At 37.5% G+C, this 18,512-nt stretch overlaps 1 pseudogene; it reads left to right on the top strand.

Moving 5' to 3' along the window:
• Positions 1–126: 126 nt before the first annotated feature.
• On the top strand, positions 127–16,876 carry LOC143645032 (selenide, water dikinase 2-like; annotated as a pseudogene).
• Positions 16,877–18,512: the final 1,636 nt, after the last annotated feature.

Here is an 18,512-nt window from a genome sequence, read left to right on the forward strand (position 1 = left end):
GCACCACTGAAAAGTTACAGAAGGATCAGGAGGGTGACTGAGGTGACTATTCAAGAATGCAGATGACCTGGGAGAGCCTTCTGCATCACATGTGTCAGTCCTGGTTGCAGAGGCCAAGGAACTGAGATGCAGAAAGCTGGGGCCTGGCGTGGAAGCACAGAGCCCACGGGAGAGTATAGATGGGACTCCAGGACTAGGAACCAGGTAACATCTGCCCCCAATCCAAGAAGGCATAGCACAGACCTGCTGCCACAGCTCTATGCAAGTGCCCAAGGGCCCTCTGCCTTACACCAGTGCACACCATGGTTTCACACCCAGACTGGTGCACCCACATAGCTACATCGCCCTGGTCATGGGGCCCATGTTCACAAGCATCAGCGTAACATCCCCAACCTGCACCTATACTTGCCCTGAAACAAATCACCACACTGAGAGCTCCACCCCATGCCATGCTCCCTGCTGTACAACCACCCCACAAACACAAGGCCTTAGACTACTGAAAGAAATCAACTCCCAAAGTAAATCAATCAAGATATTTACATGCCACAAAGACAGCAGAAGATCACTAAGCATATCACAATGCAGATAGATATAGCCTTGCCTAATGACCAAATTAAAACACCAGAGGAGACACAGACATTGGAACAACTAATCAAAGATGTTCATACAACTCTACTTAATAAAATAACTGGGATAACAAATGACATAAAGGAGATCAGGAAGATATGAGAAGAGCATAAAAATGAATTTGAAAGAATAAATAGAAAAGTAGTGGATATCACAGAGATTAAAAACTCTGTTGACCGAATAAAAAACATACTAGAGGTACACAATACCAGATTTGAAGAGACAGAAGAAAGAATAAAGGATATAGAGGACAGGAAAACTTACTTTGAAGACTCAAAACAGCAAATGGCAAAAAAATGGAAAAACTGAATGAGAATTTAAGGAAATGATAAACAAAATAAAGCACACACATATAAGAATCATTCCTATCCCAGAACAAGAAGGGAGGAGTAAATGGCTAGGAAGAGTAGTTGAGGATGTAGTGGGGGAAAATGTCCCAACCCTCATAAAGGAGATAAATACACAAGTCAAAGAAGCCCAATGAATTCCAACACAATACATCCAAATAGGCCTTCCCCAATATACATAATAATCAGTCTGTCAAATGTTGAAGAGAGGCAGAAAATCCTGAAAGTGCCAAGAGAGAAAAAATCTTCTACAAACAAGTGAAATCAAATAAGACTGAGTTCAGACTATTCAACCAGCACCCTGGAGACAAGAAGGCAGTGGTATGATATATTGAAGACCCTGAAAGAGAAAGACTTCCAGCCAAGAATTCTGTACCCAGCTAAATTGTCCATCAAAATTGAGGGAGAGATTAAAGTTTTCACAGACAAACAAGTCCTGAAAGAATTTGTCAACAAGAGACCAGCCCTACAAGAAATACTAAAAGGAGTTCTGATGGCTGGAAAGAAAAAAAAAAAGGACAGGAGAGGGAGGTCTGAAAGAGGGCATAGAATTAAAGAGTACCACTAAGGGTAATTTAAAGAATACAAAGAGAAAAAGGGAAAAGAATATATAGATCTGAAAAATAAAATTTAAAAGATAAGATGGTGGAATCAAGAAATGCATTTTCAGTAATAACTTTGATGTAAATGGACAAAACTTACCAATTAAAAGATATAGTGTGGCAGAATGGGTTAAGAAACATAATCCAGCTATATGCTGCTTACAAGAGACTCATTTTAGACACAAGGATACAAATAGATTGAAAGTGAAAAGATGGAAAAATATTTTCCATGCAAGTTATAAACAAAAGAAATCAGGAGTAGCTATACTAACAGAGGACAAAATAGATTTTAAATGTAAAGACATTATATGAGACAAAGAAGGACACTATATACAAATTATAGGGTCAATTCACCAAGAAGATACAACAATCATAAATATTTATGCTCCCGATCAAAGAGCTCCAAAATACATGAGACAGACATTGGCAAAACTGAAGGGAGTAATACATGTTTCAGCATCTAATAGTAGAAGACTGTGCTGAGAGTGAAATTTATTACCCTAAATGCCTATATTATAAAACAAGAAGGAGCAAAAATCGAGGTCTTAACAGCACACCTGGAGGAACTTGAGAAAGAACAGCAAACTAACCCCAAAGCAAATAGAAGAAGAGAAATAACAAAAATTAAAGTAGAGATAAATGAATGGAAGAGCAAAAGAACAATAGAAAGAATCAATAAAATCAGAACATGTTTCTTTGAGAAAATAAATGAAACTGATAGGCCACTAACAAGGCTGACAAAGAAAACAAAGAGAGAGGATGCAATAAACAAAATCAGAAATGAGAAGGGGTGCACTACCACATACCCTGAAGAAATAGAAGAAATCATCAGAGGATACAATGAACAACTATACACAACAAACTAGACAACTTAGGTGAAATGGACAAACTCCTGAAGACACACAAACAGGCTAGACTGAGTCAGGAAGAAATAAAAGATCTCAACAAACCAAACACAAGTAAAGAGATTCAATCAGTCATCAAAAATCTTCCTACAAAGAAAAGCCCAGGGCCAAATGGCTTCACAGTGGAATTTTATCAAACACTCCAGAAAGAATTAACACCAACCCTGCTGAATTTTTTCCAAAAAATTGAGGAAAAAGGAACTCTACCTAACTCATTTTATGAAGCTAATATCATTTTAATATCAAAAACCAGTAAAGATGCTGTAAGAAAAGAAAACTACAGGCCAAATCTCCCTAATGAACAGAGATGCAAAAATTCTCAACAAAATATTAGCAAATCGAATCCAACAACACGTTAAAAGAATTATACAATATGGCCAAGTGGGGTTTATACCAGGAATGCAAGAATGGTTCAACTCAAGAAAATCAATCAATGTAATACAGCACATTAACAAATCGAAAGGGAAAAATCACATGATCATCTCGATTGATGCTGAAAAAGCATTTGACAAAATTCAACATCCTTTTCTGATAAAAACACTCCAAAAGATAGGAATCAAAGGTAACTACCTCAATATGATAAAGGGAAAATATGAAAAATCAATAGCTAGCATTGTTCTCAATGCAGAAAGACTGAAAGCTTTCCCCCTAAGATCAAATACAAAACAAGGATGCCCACTGTCATCACTATTATTCAACATCATGGTTAGAAGTTTTAGCTAGAGCAATCAGGCAGGACAAAGAAATAAAAGGCATCCAAACTGGAAAGGAAGAAGTAAAACTCTCATTATTTGCAGATGATATGATACTATGCTTGGAAGATGCTGAGAAATCTACAGCAAAGTTACTTGAGAAAGGTGGCAGGATATAAAATTAGTGTGCAATAATCAGTAACACTTCTATACACAAGCAATGACCTAGCTGAGGAGTCAGTTAAAGGAAAAATTCCATTCAAAATAGCAACTAATAGAATCAAATACTTAGGAATGAACTTAACTAGGGACATAAAGGACTTGTACACAGAAAACTACATAACATTGCTAAAAGAAATCAAAGGAGATCTAAATAGGTGGAAAGACATTCCCTGTTCATGGTTAGGGAGGCTGAATATAGTTAAGATGTCAATTCTCCCCAAATTGATCTACAGATTCAATAAAGTACCAATCAAAATTCCAACAACTTTCCTGGGTGATTTCTTTCTGCATCTCCAAAGGCCTGGGCTGAGCTGCTCACCCCGAGGAAAGTTGTTAGAACCCAGAGGCCTGGAGAGAAGGCCAGCAGAGATCACCCTGTGCTTTCTCGTGTAAGAAAGAACCTCAGTTGAAAGTTAGCTGCCATTCCTCTGAAGAACTAATGAAATAAATCCCCATTTATTAAAAGCCAAGCCATCTCTGGTGTGTCACATTCCGGCAGCTAACAAACTAAAACAACCCCCAACCAGGACCATTCCAGCCAATCCTAAAGAACACTTAGGACAATATATAAGATTCCACAAGGGTTCCATGCACTAGAGTAACTTTCCAGAAACCTACAACCTCCAGATGGGTCCCTGACCCAGTTAAACCCTAAAACCTAACCCAGCCTCTCTAGAACATCAGATAATTCCATCTCCCTACCCCATATTAGTAACAGACCCTTCCAATATCAAAAATTTAGAATTGCCATAGCCCGAACAACTCCAAAGAGAGGCATGGAAAGATCAAATGTGATGGCGGAGTTATATAGAGAAGATAAGATTTAACAAATGAATAGGAATACTGAATCATTAAATTGATATCTCTTTTAGTCTTCAGACTTTTAGAGCAGTTAGAAATAAAACCTTAAAATTGTGAAATTATAACCCAGGCCAAACTCTGAAATATGTTCTACAGCTAATCGTGGTGCTGCACTTTGAAATTTATAGCTTTTTTAGATATATGTTATTTTTCACAAAAAAAAGAAAGAAAGAAAAGCCAATTGTGATGAGAAAAAAAATATTTAAACCCTCTAGCCTCCTATATTTTGGAGCAGCTAGAAGGAAAAATCTGAGAGATCACATGGTAGCATATCACAAACTCTTGGATCTGTCTTGTAACCACTTGTTGAAGAGTACTTTGAAAACTATTGCTTTTTTATTTCTTTGCTTTCTATATATGTGATACTATACAATAAAAAAGTTAAAAATAATGATAAAATATAAAGACACAGGATTTGAAGTTTGGGATGAAGTGAGATCAGTGATGTGAAAAGCTACTCTGATCTAGCTTTGGGAATAAAATTATAGGAAATTTTGCTGACACCAAATTCTATAATTCTCCCTTGCTTCCACTAGGAAAGTTTCTCTCATGGAATAAGACGCAGAGGTCACTAAGTCATATTGAGATGTTTATGTTCAGAGAAAAAAAGAGAATGAGTTGAGCAAGGTACAACTTCTCTCCATCCTCTTCTCCCTTCTCTCTATCCAGAGACCAAAATTCTAGGTACTACCACAGAGTAGAGAGAATTCTTTGGTCAGGAATAAGAACATTGTAAAGTCAGGTGAGCTAGTATAAAACCAGGATTGGAAGAAAGGTGGTTATTATTATTATTATTATTATTACTTAATTCTTCAGCAAAGGGCTTCTGAGGTTTTAGGTTTGGGAATAACCTCAACACCCATGCACCACCCCCAATCCCTTTATTACCAAAAGCACCATCATCATCATGAGCATGAAAACAGCCTCCCACCCACTAGGACATGCTCCTCCATGCACATTGTCTTTCCCTCACGGACTCCATGGCCATCGGAGAGCAGCCCTGGCTTTGGTTGTGCTACACCAGACTGCTGCAGTGTGCTGCACAACCTTAATAAAGCTGAGCTTAGTGGAGCAAGGATACCTCGCTTACATTTGCTCTTCTGTGTAGTACTTTAATAGATGTTTACCCAAGAAAATGCTAACAGTGCTCAATGTCATATAGAGATTTCTACTAAAATGAACTTTTTACTTTCAGTTCTCACAGTGCCATGAAGATTCAAAGAGGATGGCCCAGAAACAAATCGTACCTAGTATGGAATGGATATGGTTTATTTTTACTGGGTGTAAGGGAAATAAATGTTGAAGTGAAACTGAACCATAACCCAGGCAGGCAACTGCACCTCGACACTGATGTCTTCACCTCAAGTTACAGTTAAACAACATCATCTCTGACAAAGTACAGACACAAATGGCTAATTGGACCTTTGGGCCCATGTCCTGGTTAAAGATAAGCTGAAGACATCATGATGCCTTCATGGGGAGAATGGCTCCCTCCTCTGGAATGCTTTGTGATACATTAATCAATAAGGAGATTATGTGACTGTAACCGGAACTAGCCCCTCCTGAGTACTGCGCAAGGGCACTCCAACTCCTGGAATAGCCCATATAAATATTGGCCCTTGCCAAGGCAGGCTTTGGAATCTCACTCAGGAGGGGACACACTGCCTGGGACCCTGTGGACCGACCTGCACTCTGATCGGCTTAAGTCTGGGACTTTCCCAGCCAGAAGTGTCAGATATAGAGACTTTCCCCAGTTTGGCGAGACTCTTTCTCTTTCTCTGTCTCCTGCGTTCACTTTTACAGTCTGCTGGCCAGGTTTAAAAGTGTCTTATACTTGCTTGTTTCTTATACTTGTTTATGTCAATGCCTGCATTGTTTTATATAATCATTTTGAATTAATCAGAAAATCTAAGAAAAGTTTTGTAAATAATCAATAAATTGTTCAAATTATTAATCAAATCTGTGCCTTCTGCGCCTGTATATCACCTATGTGATACACTGGGTCAAGGCCATCAAACCAAAGTCCCGCTTTCTCTCCATTTCAAACCTTCATGAATCCCTGGTCTTGATGAAAATAGAATCTTGAAAATAGCTCCCATGGCTCACCTGGCATGTCCAGGTGTTGCAGTCTTTCAGCAACCCCTGCGAAATAAAAGACACAGACGCGGACACTTCCTGCGGAATGAATCACACAGAAGACAGACAAGCTGACTGCAGCCCCGAAGAGCTCCAGCTGCTTTATTTTATATCATTTCTCATAGCTTTTTTGCTGATTATTTTCAATCTAGCCTCCTGGATATCTGGGTAGCAAAAAGGGAACATTCCAAACTTCATACCTGTTCCTCCCCTTTGCCCCCAGATAAGGCTCACAGCTGGGAGCTTGCTGTTTGCCGCAGACCTCCTCAAGGCCAATTTGAAGCCAGTCACTCCCAATAAATTCTGCAGGTTTTCTGTTAACCCTTTGGCTCCCACATCCAGGTAAACCTGATCTGTCCACCTCCCCACAGCCACACACACACATATGGGCATGTGCAAATATATGTCTCAGTGATCAAGAATATGGAACAGAGAGGGAAAGAAAAGGTAAAATGAATCTACTTTTGTTGGATACTGATTCAACCATATTATAAACATTATCTCAGTAAAAGTAACTCAGTGAGATAAATATTTAGTTATATTTTACTGATGAGAATATTACACTTCTGAGTGATTGAGTTATTTGCTCAAAACCACACAGTTGGTAAGAGGAAAACCAAGACTCAGATCCATGAGTGAATCACAACATAGCCCATGCCCTACTCCCCAAGAGCAAAGCAAGCAGAAAAATGGTTGCTTGTATTTGCAGAAGAAAGGAAAAAAAAATTTGTGCCCTTTAGATAATTCAGTCCACATCATTTAATTCAGGCAGCAAACAGAGATGGGGGACAAATACTCTAACCAATTCAAAACTAATGCACTTAACTAGAGAAATTGAATGCTCTTCTTTTTACCAATGGCTTTTACCAAAAAACAAAAAATGCATCAAACTCAAAATTTTTCAGATATTCAGGGGATTTATGAAGAGAAGCCCCAGAAGTCTTAGAATCTCTAGGTTTAGGACTCCTGAATGAGTGGTTTCATTGTAATCCATCTCATAAAAACGGTTAACTGTGGAAAGAACTTAAGAGGTTAAGAAACATCTCCAAAGACTAAGCCCCACAACATATCCCAAAATCTTTAGGTGCCAAGCTATCAGAGCTATCTCTGGAAGAGATTCTTAAATGTTAATTTGCTTAAAAAATCATTCAGGACACCTGATAAAAATGGGCTCCACTCCCCAAAATTCTAACTTTGTAGACCTGGAGTTAGAAGAAGGAATTCACAGTCTCAACAAGTATTCAAGTGTTTCTTACATGGTCAAGAAACACTAGGCTACAGTGTAGCAAAAATACAATCACCACAATGTGCACACTGGGGAATCCTGTCCTAAAGGTCCTCACCCATACCTCAAAGAAGCAGCTTGATGAATAGAAAAACAAGTGGCATAAAAAAACAGAGTGGAAGCATAAACATACCATATTATACATACACTATCAGTACCATCTGCCCATAAACTCCACACAGTCAGCACTTTCACTAAGGTCCAGCACTCAGAAGGGGACTTCCAGCATTTATATATCTGACCCCAAGATCCATATTGCCCCTTTATAACTTTCCCTTCAGTGAGGTGTCAGGAATAGCTGTTTACCTACAGGGAATACGATATACTGTTGTCCTGGATACATGTCCCACAGGCAGGAATCAGTCTACCCAGGCCTGGTATACTGAGGACTTCCAGAACAGAGCCTGTGAACCCACAGCTGAGGAATATTTCTTGAGAAGTAGAGGAAGTTAGATTCCATCCTTTCACTTCAAAGGAAATGATAGCAAGTGTCCCCAAACCTATAGAACTTGCCAAGAAATTCCTAGCACTGGGAGAATCTTAGAAGTTTATTGCAATTTATTAGGCTTTCTAATTGCTGGCATTATTGTTTAAATCACAGAGGCACATAATCATGCTTTTAAGTGATGAAGATAATGACTTTGATAGTAAACATGCCATTCTCACTCATAGTCTCCAGAGCTTAGAGAAAGTTTTAATTGCCCTATATGGGACTATGTCCAATTATTTGTAAGTGAATTCTGCAACCATTAATACTACAATATTATAGTTTAACCAAGATACTGTTAGGTGGGAGAATATTTGTACATATGTACACAGTTTCAAGTAGTTTCCAGCTTTTAAAATTATCCCCAGATCTACCTTGGCTGTCTACCGTAATGCTGGCATGATTAGGGATTTATGCTGTGCATTATCTTGTTGATCCTACTAATATGATGGTTAAACATCTAGAGCAGACATTCTGGGGTGGGGAGGGCTTCTCATCTGAAGATCCATTGAGATCCATTGCTGCTAAATACTGGCTGTGTGGCCTTTGAGCAAGTTATCGCGCTTCTCTAAGCCAACGTTTCCTTATTAAAAAAGAGAGAGATAACACTAACAGACATTCTATATAAAATTTGTATGCAATTTTATTGAAATATATTCACATAGTGTACAATCATCCAAAGTATACAATCAGTGGTTCACAGTATCATCATATAGCTGTGCATTCATCACTGTTAGGCTAAAACCTCCCCCTTAAAGTAACTGACTCTTAGCAAGCATTCCACGAAGCTTACTCCACTTATAACTTCCAGGAGGCCCCTCGCAAAACCAAACCTGCTCCAGCGCACAACACAGTCACCCGAGTGTCCTGGCATCTCCCTCTAGCAGCTGCATTCCTGCTATAACTCCACTGATCCAATATCTGCCCTCCAACAGGTACAGCCCAGCAGCTGCAAGCTTGTGATAACTTCCCACTTAGACCCCGCTTCTAAACCAGCCAATGGAAACCTGCCAACTTCCCATCACCATACCATAAAAGCTGTACCCTTTCCCCTGCTCGGTGCCATTGCCATCATTTTAGCCCACCTGCCCATAGTCTCACAATAAAGCTCCTTTAAGAGAGTTTTAGTTTCTTCTCCCTCCAGGTTGAGAAACCTATCAATCGCCACAATTGATTCTTTTTGTTGTTGTTGTTATATCCATGGTTCTGGTTTATTACAGGGAAAGGATACAGATTAAAATCAGCCAAGTAAGAAGTGTAGTCAGAGTTCAAGAGAAGTACCAAGTGCAAAACCCCCATAGTCTTCTCCCCGTCGAATCAGGATATGTGGCAGTATGCATGGAACATTGTTAGCTGGAAAGCTCAGCTGAACCTCAGTGTGCAGAGTTTTATTGGGACTCCTTTATGTGGTCATGATTGATTGACTGATTGATTGCCTGAGTTCTTGACCCAGCTCCCCACCCTAAATTACCTTGTTAGACTATCCAGAATAATCCGGGCAAACAAAGGCACTCCTGTCAGGCATAACAGTCCAGGAGAGAGGGGGTTACCTCCCAGAAGCCTAAGGTAAAGGCCAGAACTTCTCTTGGGTGAAGTCAAATTCTTTACTATACAGTCATTCACCTGTGAATCAGACTAAAACTATAGCCATTCTGGTGCTTAGTAATATGGCCTATCTTATCTATTTAGTTCTTTCTTTTAAAAAAAAATGTACTGGAGATTTATTGCTTCTTTGCATATATTTCACAATTTAAAAAGTTAAAAAAACTTAAGTCTTTCAATATAGGAAAATGGAATGTCTTTCATTTATTGATGATTCTTAAACATCTTCATTACTTTCCCCAAGGAAATAAAAATAGAAGTAAAGAGAAAAACCCAAAATATCTCGTACCCCTTATCCTTCAATTATTTGTTTTTTGTCTTTATTTTCTTACTCATCTGTCCATACACTTGTTAAAGGGAGTGTCATCACAAAATTTTCACAATCACATGGTCACACTATAAAAGCTCTATATTTATACAATCATTCTCAAGAATCAAGGCTATTGAATTGCAATTCAACAGTCTCAGGCATTCACTATCTACTCCAATACACCCAAAACTGAAAGGAGACACCTTAATTCTCTAAGCCAATGTTTCCTTATGAAGTGAGAGATGTAAGTCTAACAGTCGTTCTATATAAATTTTAAGGATTTTTTAAGGTAGAATAAGAAAATAAACACAGAAGTAGTTTTTAAAATATAAAGGTCTTTATATATGTTTGCTGTGTCTGTTTGGGTATTTTGAGGGAGTGAGGAAATCAGCTGTGGGAACTTCTCTGACACCAACCCATTCCTCAAGATGGTAGCAGCATTATTGATTAAATAACCTAAATGTTTCAGAAAACTGTTGTCACACACTTCAGTATAGCAATACAATGGACTATTATGCATTCATTAAAAGTATCATTTTAAATCTTTTCTAAATGCCTTTGCTATTAGCACAAAAACAGGATTACATGTAGAACAAACATTTTGATTGCAAATAAAGAGGACCTGGAAGGTAATATTCAAATATGCTATGATAGCAGAGTATAATTTGCACATTATTTTTTCTTATTTTTCTCTGATGTTTTCTTTTCTTCTCTTGTGGATTTTTTTGTTTTCATTTCTTTTTAACAATTTTACCCCTTTGACAGAAGTCAAGTTAAAAATCAAATAAAAATCATCTAGGGATAACAACCAAATTATAAAATTCAAAAAAGGGAATATATAGATTAAAAATGCCTTAAAGGGAAAATAGGATACAAGTAATAAAGACCAAGAAATAAAACCTATGAAAAAGGGATAACAGTTTAGAGAGGAAATGATAGGTCTAGAGGAAGGGTAGAAAATATTTAATAAATATAACTGAGTCCCTGAAAAGGAAAACCAAAGTAAATGGAATACACAAATATTCAAACTGGAAGCTATCGGAAAATAAAACACCTGATCCAACATAATGAAACGGTGCATCATACGTCTGTCTAAATTAAAACAGAACATTCAACACCAAGACCTGTTTTTTAAGTTATTAGAATGTAAGCCTAAAGGGAAAAAATCACCTACACCTCCAGGCAAAAAACCAAGTCTCTTACAAAGGAAAGAAAAACAGGTTGGCATCAAACTTCATGGAAATTGCATTTAAAACAATCGACTAGGAGAACATAGAAATGATACTCAAGAAAAAGTTGTGTTAAGGATTTTATATTTAGCTAAGCAATTGTTTAAGCATCAGGATTTACAAAACTATATTAAGTATGTGAGCTCTCAGGGTACTGTACTTTTCCTTGCTTCCTAAAATATCCACTAGAGGATAAATTTCATGCAATGAAATATTTCTTGTGTGTTTTGCAGAATGGGGATAGGGGCTTCAGCAAAAACAGAGACTGTAAAAAATTAATATATTTAAGCATGGGCCAACAACTAAAAAAAATTAGAATGGAAAAGTAGAAGTACAGTATACTTTCTCACATCAGAAAAAATATTTAAATATAAGAAAAAAAGAGTCAAAACTGAAGCTCATTGATTACTAAAAAGGTAATAGGAAACAAAGGAAACTTTAAAACCTTTTTAACAAAATAGTAAAGTTAATGAATAATTAAGAATACAAAGAGAAGCATTTAAAAATACAATACATTTAATGAAAAAGACCTATAGAAGAAGTAGGGGAGAAGGGAAGAAGAAATTACAAGCTAAGTTTATCAAAGCTGGCAGTTTAAAATTAATAAACACTGAAGTGAAAAAGGAGACTAAGAGTATTAAATAAAATAGTGTAATGGTAATCCTAAATTTAAAATACAAATTTCCCTAAATACCAAAACTTAATCAAGAGAAAATCAGGAAACAAGAGCAATAAGGAATAATTATTATGCACACACATCAAAATATCACACAAATTCATATACCTTGTAAAATGAATATAAAATTACATATTGTATCTAAACAAATTGTGTACATGTGCTTAAATCACATATTTAAAAAATCCAGATTAGTTTCCAAAGCAAAACACAACTCAAAATATATAGTTTCAGAAAAGGTAAAAACGATGAACAATATATTTAAATGCAAATGAAAGGAAAGCAGCAGTGACAATCTTAGTGTCAAACAGAGTGGAATGAGGCCAAGAAATAAATGAGACAACAAGGCACTAATTCAAAAAGAAAATGTGTAACATTTACAAAGATCCATGTACCAATCAAAGCAGTAGTAATTTTCATATAACAGACACTATAGGACATACATTGCAACGGGAACGCTCATGGTATTTGCTGGATATACACTGCGTACGCCCGGTTCTGTTCTGTAGGAACCACGCCCTTCCACGCCCCAGATCCCGAGACCCGACAGTGGTGTGTGGTGGGCCGGTGCCTACGACCCTTCACCCTCTTCAGAGTTTCCATCAGTCTTCAAATGCTGCTATTTCACAAACTTATTTGCATGTATGTATTGAGCTTTTTTGTTTTAGATGGAAATGCACGAGGAGAAAATATTTACATTTAGTGCTTTGTCTGTTTTTTTTCTCTCAGGGTGGCCAGTATTTTGACTTATCCTGCTTGAAAGCTGTTTGAAATGCGCACTGCTATTCAGAACAAGTGATTCTAGTTTCTTTTGTCTCGGGTGTGAGATTATATAATGTTAAATGTCTCCGTGGGTAAAAGATAAGATGCAGTTTCTTTTAAGATCTTTCTTTTTATCTAGGTCTCCTGTGTCCATTAATAACTGTAAGAAGCAGACATAACTGTACTGAGCTACTGTGTGCCGCCAGTTGGTTTCATTCAAATCCACCGACTAATCTTATTTCCTTGTGCCTCCGAGGAAAATCACTTTGGGGGGGGGGGGATTTATTGTGTTTAGAGCAAGTACTAAATTAAAAGATTGCCCCATCTTCAAATGGAAGAGTCCATTCTGTGAGAAGAAACACTTTCTGAGAAACTTGACAAGTATTATCCCTTTTTCCGTTATGACATCTGTAATTTAAGATGTCATATAATTTCAGATGCCTTCTCCTTTTGAGAGAAAAAGGGTGTTTTTTATTGTATAAAGCAGCATCTTCTGTATTTTGATACACCATTGCTTGAATTTCCATCTTTAGCTGATAGATTCTCAAATAACTTTGATTTTGGATGTTCAGTATGTTTATGAGAGAAGTTTCTAGAAAGAATCTCTTTTTGCCCTAGGGAAGAAAGCAAAATACCAATGTTTGGTTGATTGTGTGAAGTTCAACTGTGTAAGAACATCTTTTTGTCTAGGTTTTAATTCTGCTCTTTATTGAAAATAACATTCACACACACACACACAAAAGTTGAGAGAAACTAATTTTCTTTGGCAAGGTATTTTTTTTTCCCATGGGCAGGCACGGGGGGAACCCAGATCTCCAGCATGGCAGACAAGAATTCTGGCAAGGAATTTTTACTTAATATTTTGGCCTATTAAAGTTTCCCTAGTTAGTACTTGAATTCCCTGTGCTAATTGTTCGATTTATATAGATGTTATATAAATACACTGTTTATTCTGTACCAAACTGATTTCAAAAGTATTACATTGAAAATATACTAGTAAGTTGGTGACTATTTTTCTTCATAAAGTTCTCTGTTGGCATCTTCATATTTTCCAAACTGTATCTGTACATCAGAAATGTCACTATTCCAAGTGTCTTCTTAGCATGGCTTTAGTATGGCTTCCTTTTAATATTGTTCATACCTTCTATCTATGTTTCATGGTAAAAAGTAATAAAAATGTAGACTTCATATTTTGTACAAATGACCTATATACAGAATAAAAAAGTTCATAGAAACAGAAAAATAATACTTCTATGAATACATAAAGGAATAAAATATATTAGCCTAAAGATCCAACCCAAAAAATTAACTGAAATATAAATTTAAGAGCAAAGGAATTAAATAGCAAACAGGCTTATGAATAAGTTTGAGTTTTTTTGTGTTTTTTTTAACTAATGCTTTGGGAAGAATATCCACAAAATAGCCAAACTTAATCAAGAAAAAATAAAGGACAAAGTAGAAAAGATATACAAAATATATAACCAAAGGAAAATAACCAGTAATGCACTGGAAATTTTCTCCATCACAAGAGAATACTTTGCACAACTTTGGGCAGAATTCTGTAAATCTAGAGTAAAAAAGTACTTTTAAACAAAAATATTATTATACCTGATACCAATTGTGATCATATAATAAGCAATTTCCCATAAAAAAAAATATGAAAAGCTGACAGTGAATTACCACTCACAAAAGCAACAGACCAGAGGATTTTGCCAAGAAAATAAGCATAGAAACTGAAAGAGAACTTCCACTTCCCCTCATTGAAATGAATTTAACATCGATTTTAAATCTACTGAGTGCCCCCTAAAAAACTATCTCACTTATACCTATCAATGCAAAAATTCTACTAAACCAAAATCCAATTGTACATTCAAGAATAATATGTTATATGCACAGGAGCTTTATTCCCCCAAATGCAAAAATTACAAGATAATAGGAAACCCAGTAATATGATTCCTCATATTAATAGATCTAAAGAGAAAACTTAAATGTTCATTTGCATAAATAGTGATCAGAAAAAGTCATCTGGAAGAACTCAACCCATAATCTGATTTTATTTAAATTCAAGAAAATAGGCATCAACAAGTACTTGACAAGATTTTTATAAGGGAAAACTCCAATAAAGTGAGGAACAGAGCAAAGAAACTTACTGGCACTACCATTTAATTTTGTAATGCAGACTTCTGCCAAATCAAAGAATCAAATAGAACCGATTAGATGCATAAGAATTAGAAAGAAGTAAAACTACATCTATATTAGGAACATATGAGAGAAGGGCCAGGGGCTCCTCGGACTGTGGGAGTTGATCTGGCACGAAGGCAGCGGCCACGGAAGGGTCCTCCGAACTGGGCTTCTCGAACTACCGGGCGTTCGAGCCCCAGCTCGCTGCTGACGGGCTTCTCTGCATGGAGGGCTGAGGCTGCAAGGTGCCCGAAAGACGCTGCTCAAACTCTTGGCAGGACTGATGCGGCCCAAGGGGCGGTGCCCGCTGGCTGGGGGCCTAGTGGGAGGCCTTGAGAAGGCGGCTGGGGGTACCCAAGGGCGGGATCAGCCCCACTTCCCAGGCCTGGGCATTGGCATCATACGTCTGAGGCATGGGGGTCTGTCGTTGATGCAGACCATAGATTTCGTTTACTCCTTGGTGGAAAATCCCTACATGATGGGTCTCATAGCTTGTGCCAATGTGCTGAGTGACCTCTACCCATGGGCATGACTGAATGTTATAACATGTTGACATTACTCAGTGTCAGCCACAGTGTGAGTGAGGAGGCAAGGGAAAACACGACATACCTCGTGATCAGAGGCTTTCCAAGTGCTGCTGAGGAAGGGGCCACTGTACTGACCAGTGGACAGATGGCAGAGAACCCTTGGATTATTGTTGGGGAGATTGTCAGGATAACTTTAATAAATAGATGAAAAATACTCAATATAATCCTTTAACTGAAAAAATACTTAGTATTGTCTTCAGTAGCTAAAAAAAGTTGGTATAATCATTTCACTTAAGCAGCCTTGAATTATTTTCAGCATAAAATGCCCTTGTTAAAATAGTTTGCTGTTAGTCTGTTTCAATAATCTCTGTCCTCCCTTATTCTGCTTGCAAGATAAAACTAGTATCAGCACCTTCTTCCCCTTAAAGGACAATTTCGAAGGCCTGAATAGTCAACAAGAAAGAAGGGTCTACCAGATAACCAGATATGCTAGCCAAACAAAGTGAAGCAAGGAACCATTATTCAATTTTAATGAATTCTGTGACTTTTACTTAGTTTTACTGTTTTTTAAAATTTTTTTTCTACTTTCTTCTGGACCTTTGCCATTTCTTTATCTGTTTGGGGTTATAATAGCCCAAATCACCCTTTCCCATTATGAACTGGTCTTGGAAAGTTTTTCCACCAGTTCCTAGATGATGCATCTTCAATAAACTCACATCTCACTAAAATAAAGGTTGGTTCTCTGTTCATTGCAGGATCAGGCGGGCCTAACTATTTAGGACCATGTTTTCTAACCGGTAACAGATCATCAGCCAAATGAGCTCATCATGCCTGATGGTGCTGTGGTTGGGGATGTGATGGTGTTGACCAAACCCATAGGAACCAAGCTACTGTTAATGCCCACCAGTGGCCTCATGACCCTCACAGATGGAATAAGCTCAAAATGGTCTCCACAGAAGAGGAAGAAGCTTCCCTAAACAGAACTGCTGCCTGGTTAATGCACACGTTTAATGCCCATGCTGCCTCAGGGATTACAGATTTAGAGATTCTAGAACACTCACAGAACCTCACGCAACAACAAAGAAAGGAGGTGTCCTTTGTGGTTCATAATCGGGATTTATTGCCAAGAGGGTGGCCATCAGCCAGGCCAATGGTTGCTTTAGGCTCCTGCAAGGATCCTCAGCAGAAACCTCTAGGGGATTACTAAATTGTGTGCCGAGGACAGGCAGTTCATTTTTGTCCTGAAATCAAATCTTCCAAGTATGGAGAGGTTCACCAAGCATGGATCGAGGGCATTATGGAAGAGGGAAACCAGACACCTGAATCATTGACAAGATTCGAGTTATTGAAATCTTACCTCGAGGGGCCAATGCTGCTGCTCCTGCTGCTGATGATTCCAATGCCTCCTCTGAGCCCAGTTCATGAGATAGAATGGCAGAAGTTGTTTGGACTTCAGAGCGTTCATACACAATCATGGATGGATTTCAAGAGTTGTGTTTAAAAAGAAAGAATTTCCCAAAAAAAAAGGCCACCTGCCTAGTGTTCTAGCTGCCATTTCTAGGTGATTTGAATCAGCCTATCAAAAGCTGCCTTTGTGCACATTCAGAGATAAGAAGTAATGTTCTTACTTTGGGTGGAGGTTTGTTCATCTTTTGGGTGGAGCAGAGTGACCTCCTTGTTTTCTCTTTCCAAGAGCAAGATGAAGGGCTTTTCTTTGCACTGGGTTAATTTCTGCATAGGGAATGAGATTATTAAAAGTAAATTATACATAGGCATTAAGAAAATTGCAAAACCAAAAGCATTTGAACCGATTGTTAAGAGAGATCTTATAATGCAATGTCAAATTCTTTATTAGATTTTTCTCAAGTATTGGCTCTTTCCTACTTTGGGTAAGAATTGAGCTTGTCTAATAACTGGGAAAGAAGGACCTGCAGCCATCTGTCCTGATCTCTGTTAATGATGTTTCCCCCTCTAAACTCCATTAAGGATCAGAAGAGGCAGAGTGAGCTCCAGAATCCAGACTTTGGTGGTCATTAAGATGTTGAATCTTGTGCTAATTCCTGGTGATTTATTCAATAAACACTCATTTCTAGCAAGAAAAAAATTAACATAACTTGAAACCTCAGGAGAATGGCCAAATAATTTGCAATAAGAGAATAAGCAATAGAACAATTCAGTAGGAGATCAGTATATACAATGGACATCCAAAATTAAGATATTTACATATACACATTATATAACCTATAAGAAGAAAAGAAAGAGAACACCTATTTAAACTACACCCATGAGAGAGTGATGTCAACACACTTTCCCCCAAACCAGATATATTCTAGCACAAGTAACAACATAGAGGAACTGAGCAAATCAATGAACAAACTACCTTGTTTAGCTCTATTTTGAATAATTACATTATTTGCACAAGAAATGTAATTTGTCCATGAAATATTAAAAATATTAATCATGCAGTTGACACAAAGAAAACCTTGGGAAATCCAAAAAGTAAATTGTTTGGGGTTATATTTCTATGATAATTCAGTTTTATTATTATTATTATTATTTTTTTTTTTTTGCATGGGCATGCACCAGAAATCTAATCCAGGTCTCCAGCATGGCAGGCGAGAACTCTGCCTGCTGAGCCACCATGGCCTGCCCATATGATAATTTATTTTTTAACAAAGGAAAAAAAATGGTGACCTAAAATCCTTGGCTGTTTGGAGTTAAGAAAATCCATCTTAAGTAATACTTGAATCAATGGTGACATTAAAATTAACATTAAAATTCTCTAGCAAGAAATAAAGGGAGAAAAATTCAACTTCCCCAAGTGGAGAATTCCTGATATTCTCACAAACAGTGAGGATAACCAGAGCATTAGGCTGAGACCTCAATCTTGGGGTTTGTTCCTATGAAACTTAACCCTGCAAAGATAGACTAAGCCTACTTAAAATTAGGCTTAAGAGTCACCTCAGAGAACCTCTTTTGTTGCTCAAATGTGGCCTCTCTCTCTCTCAGCCAACATGAGAATCAAACTCGCTGTCCTCCCCCCTCTCTATGTAGGACACGA

Source organism: Tamandua tetradactyla, chromosome 8 (genome assembly GCF_023851605.1).
Source record: "Tamandua tetradactyla isolate mTamTet1 chromosome 8, mTamTet1.pri, whole genome shotgun sequence".
NCBI lineage: Eukaryota > Metazoa > Chordata > Mammalia > Pilosa > Myrmecophagidae > Tamandua > Tamandua tetradactyla.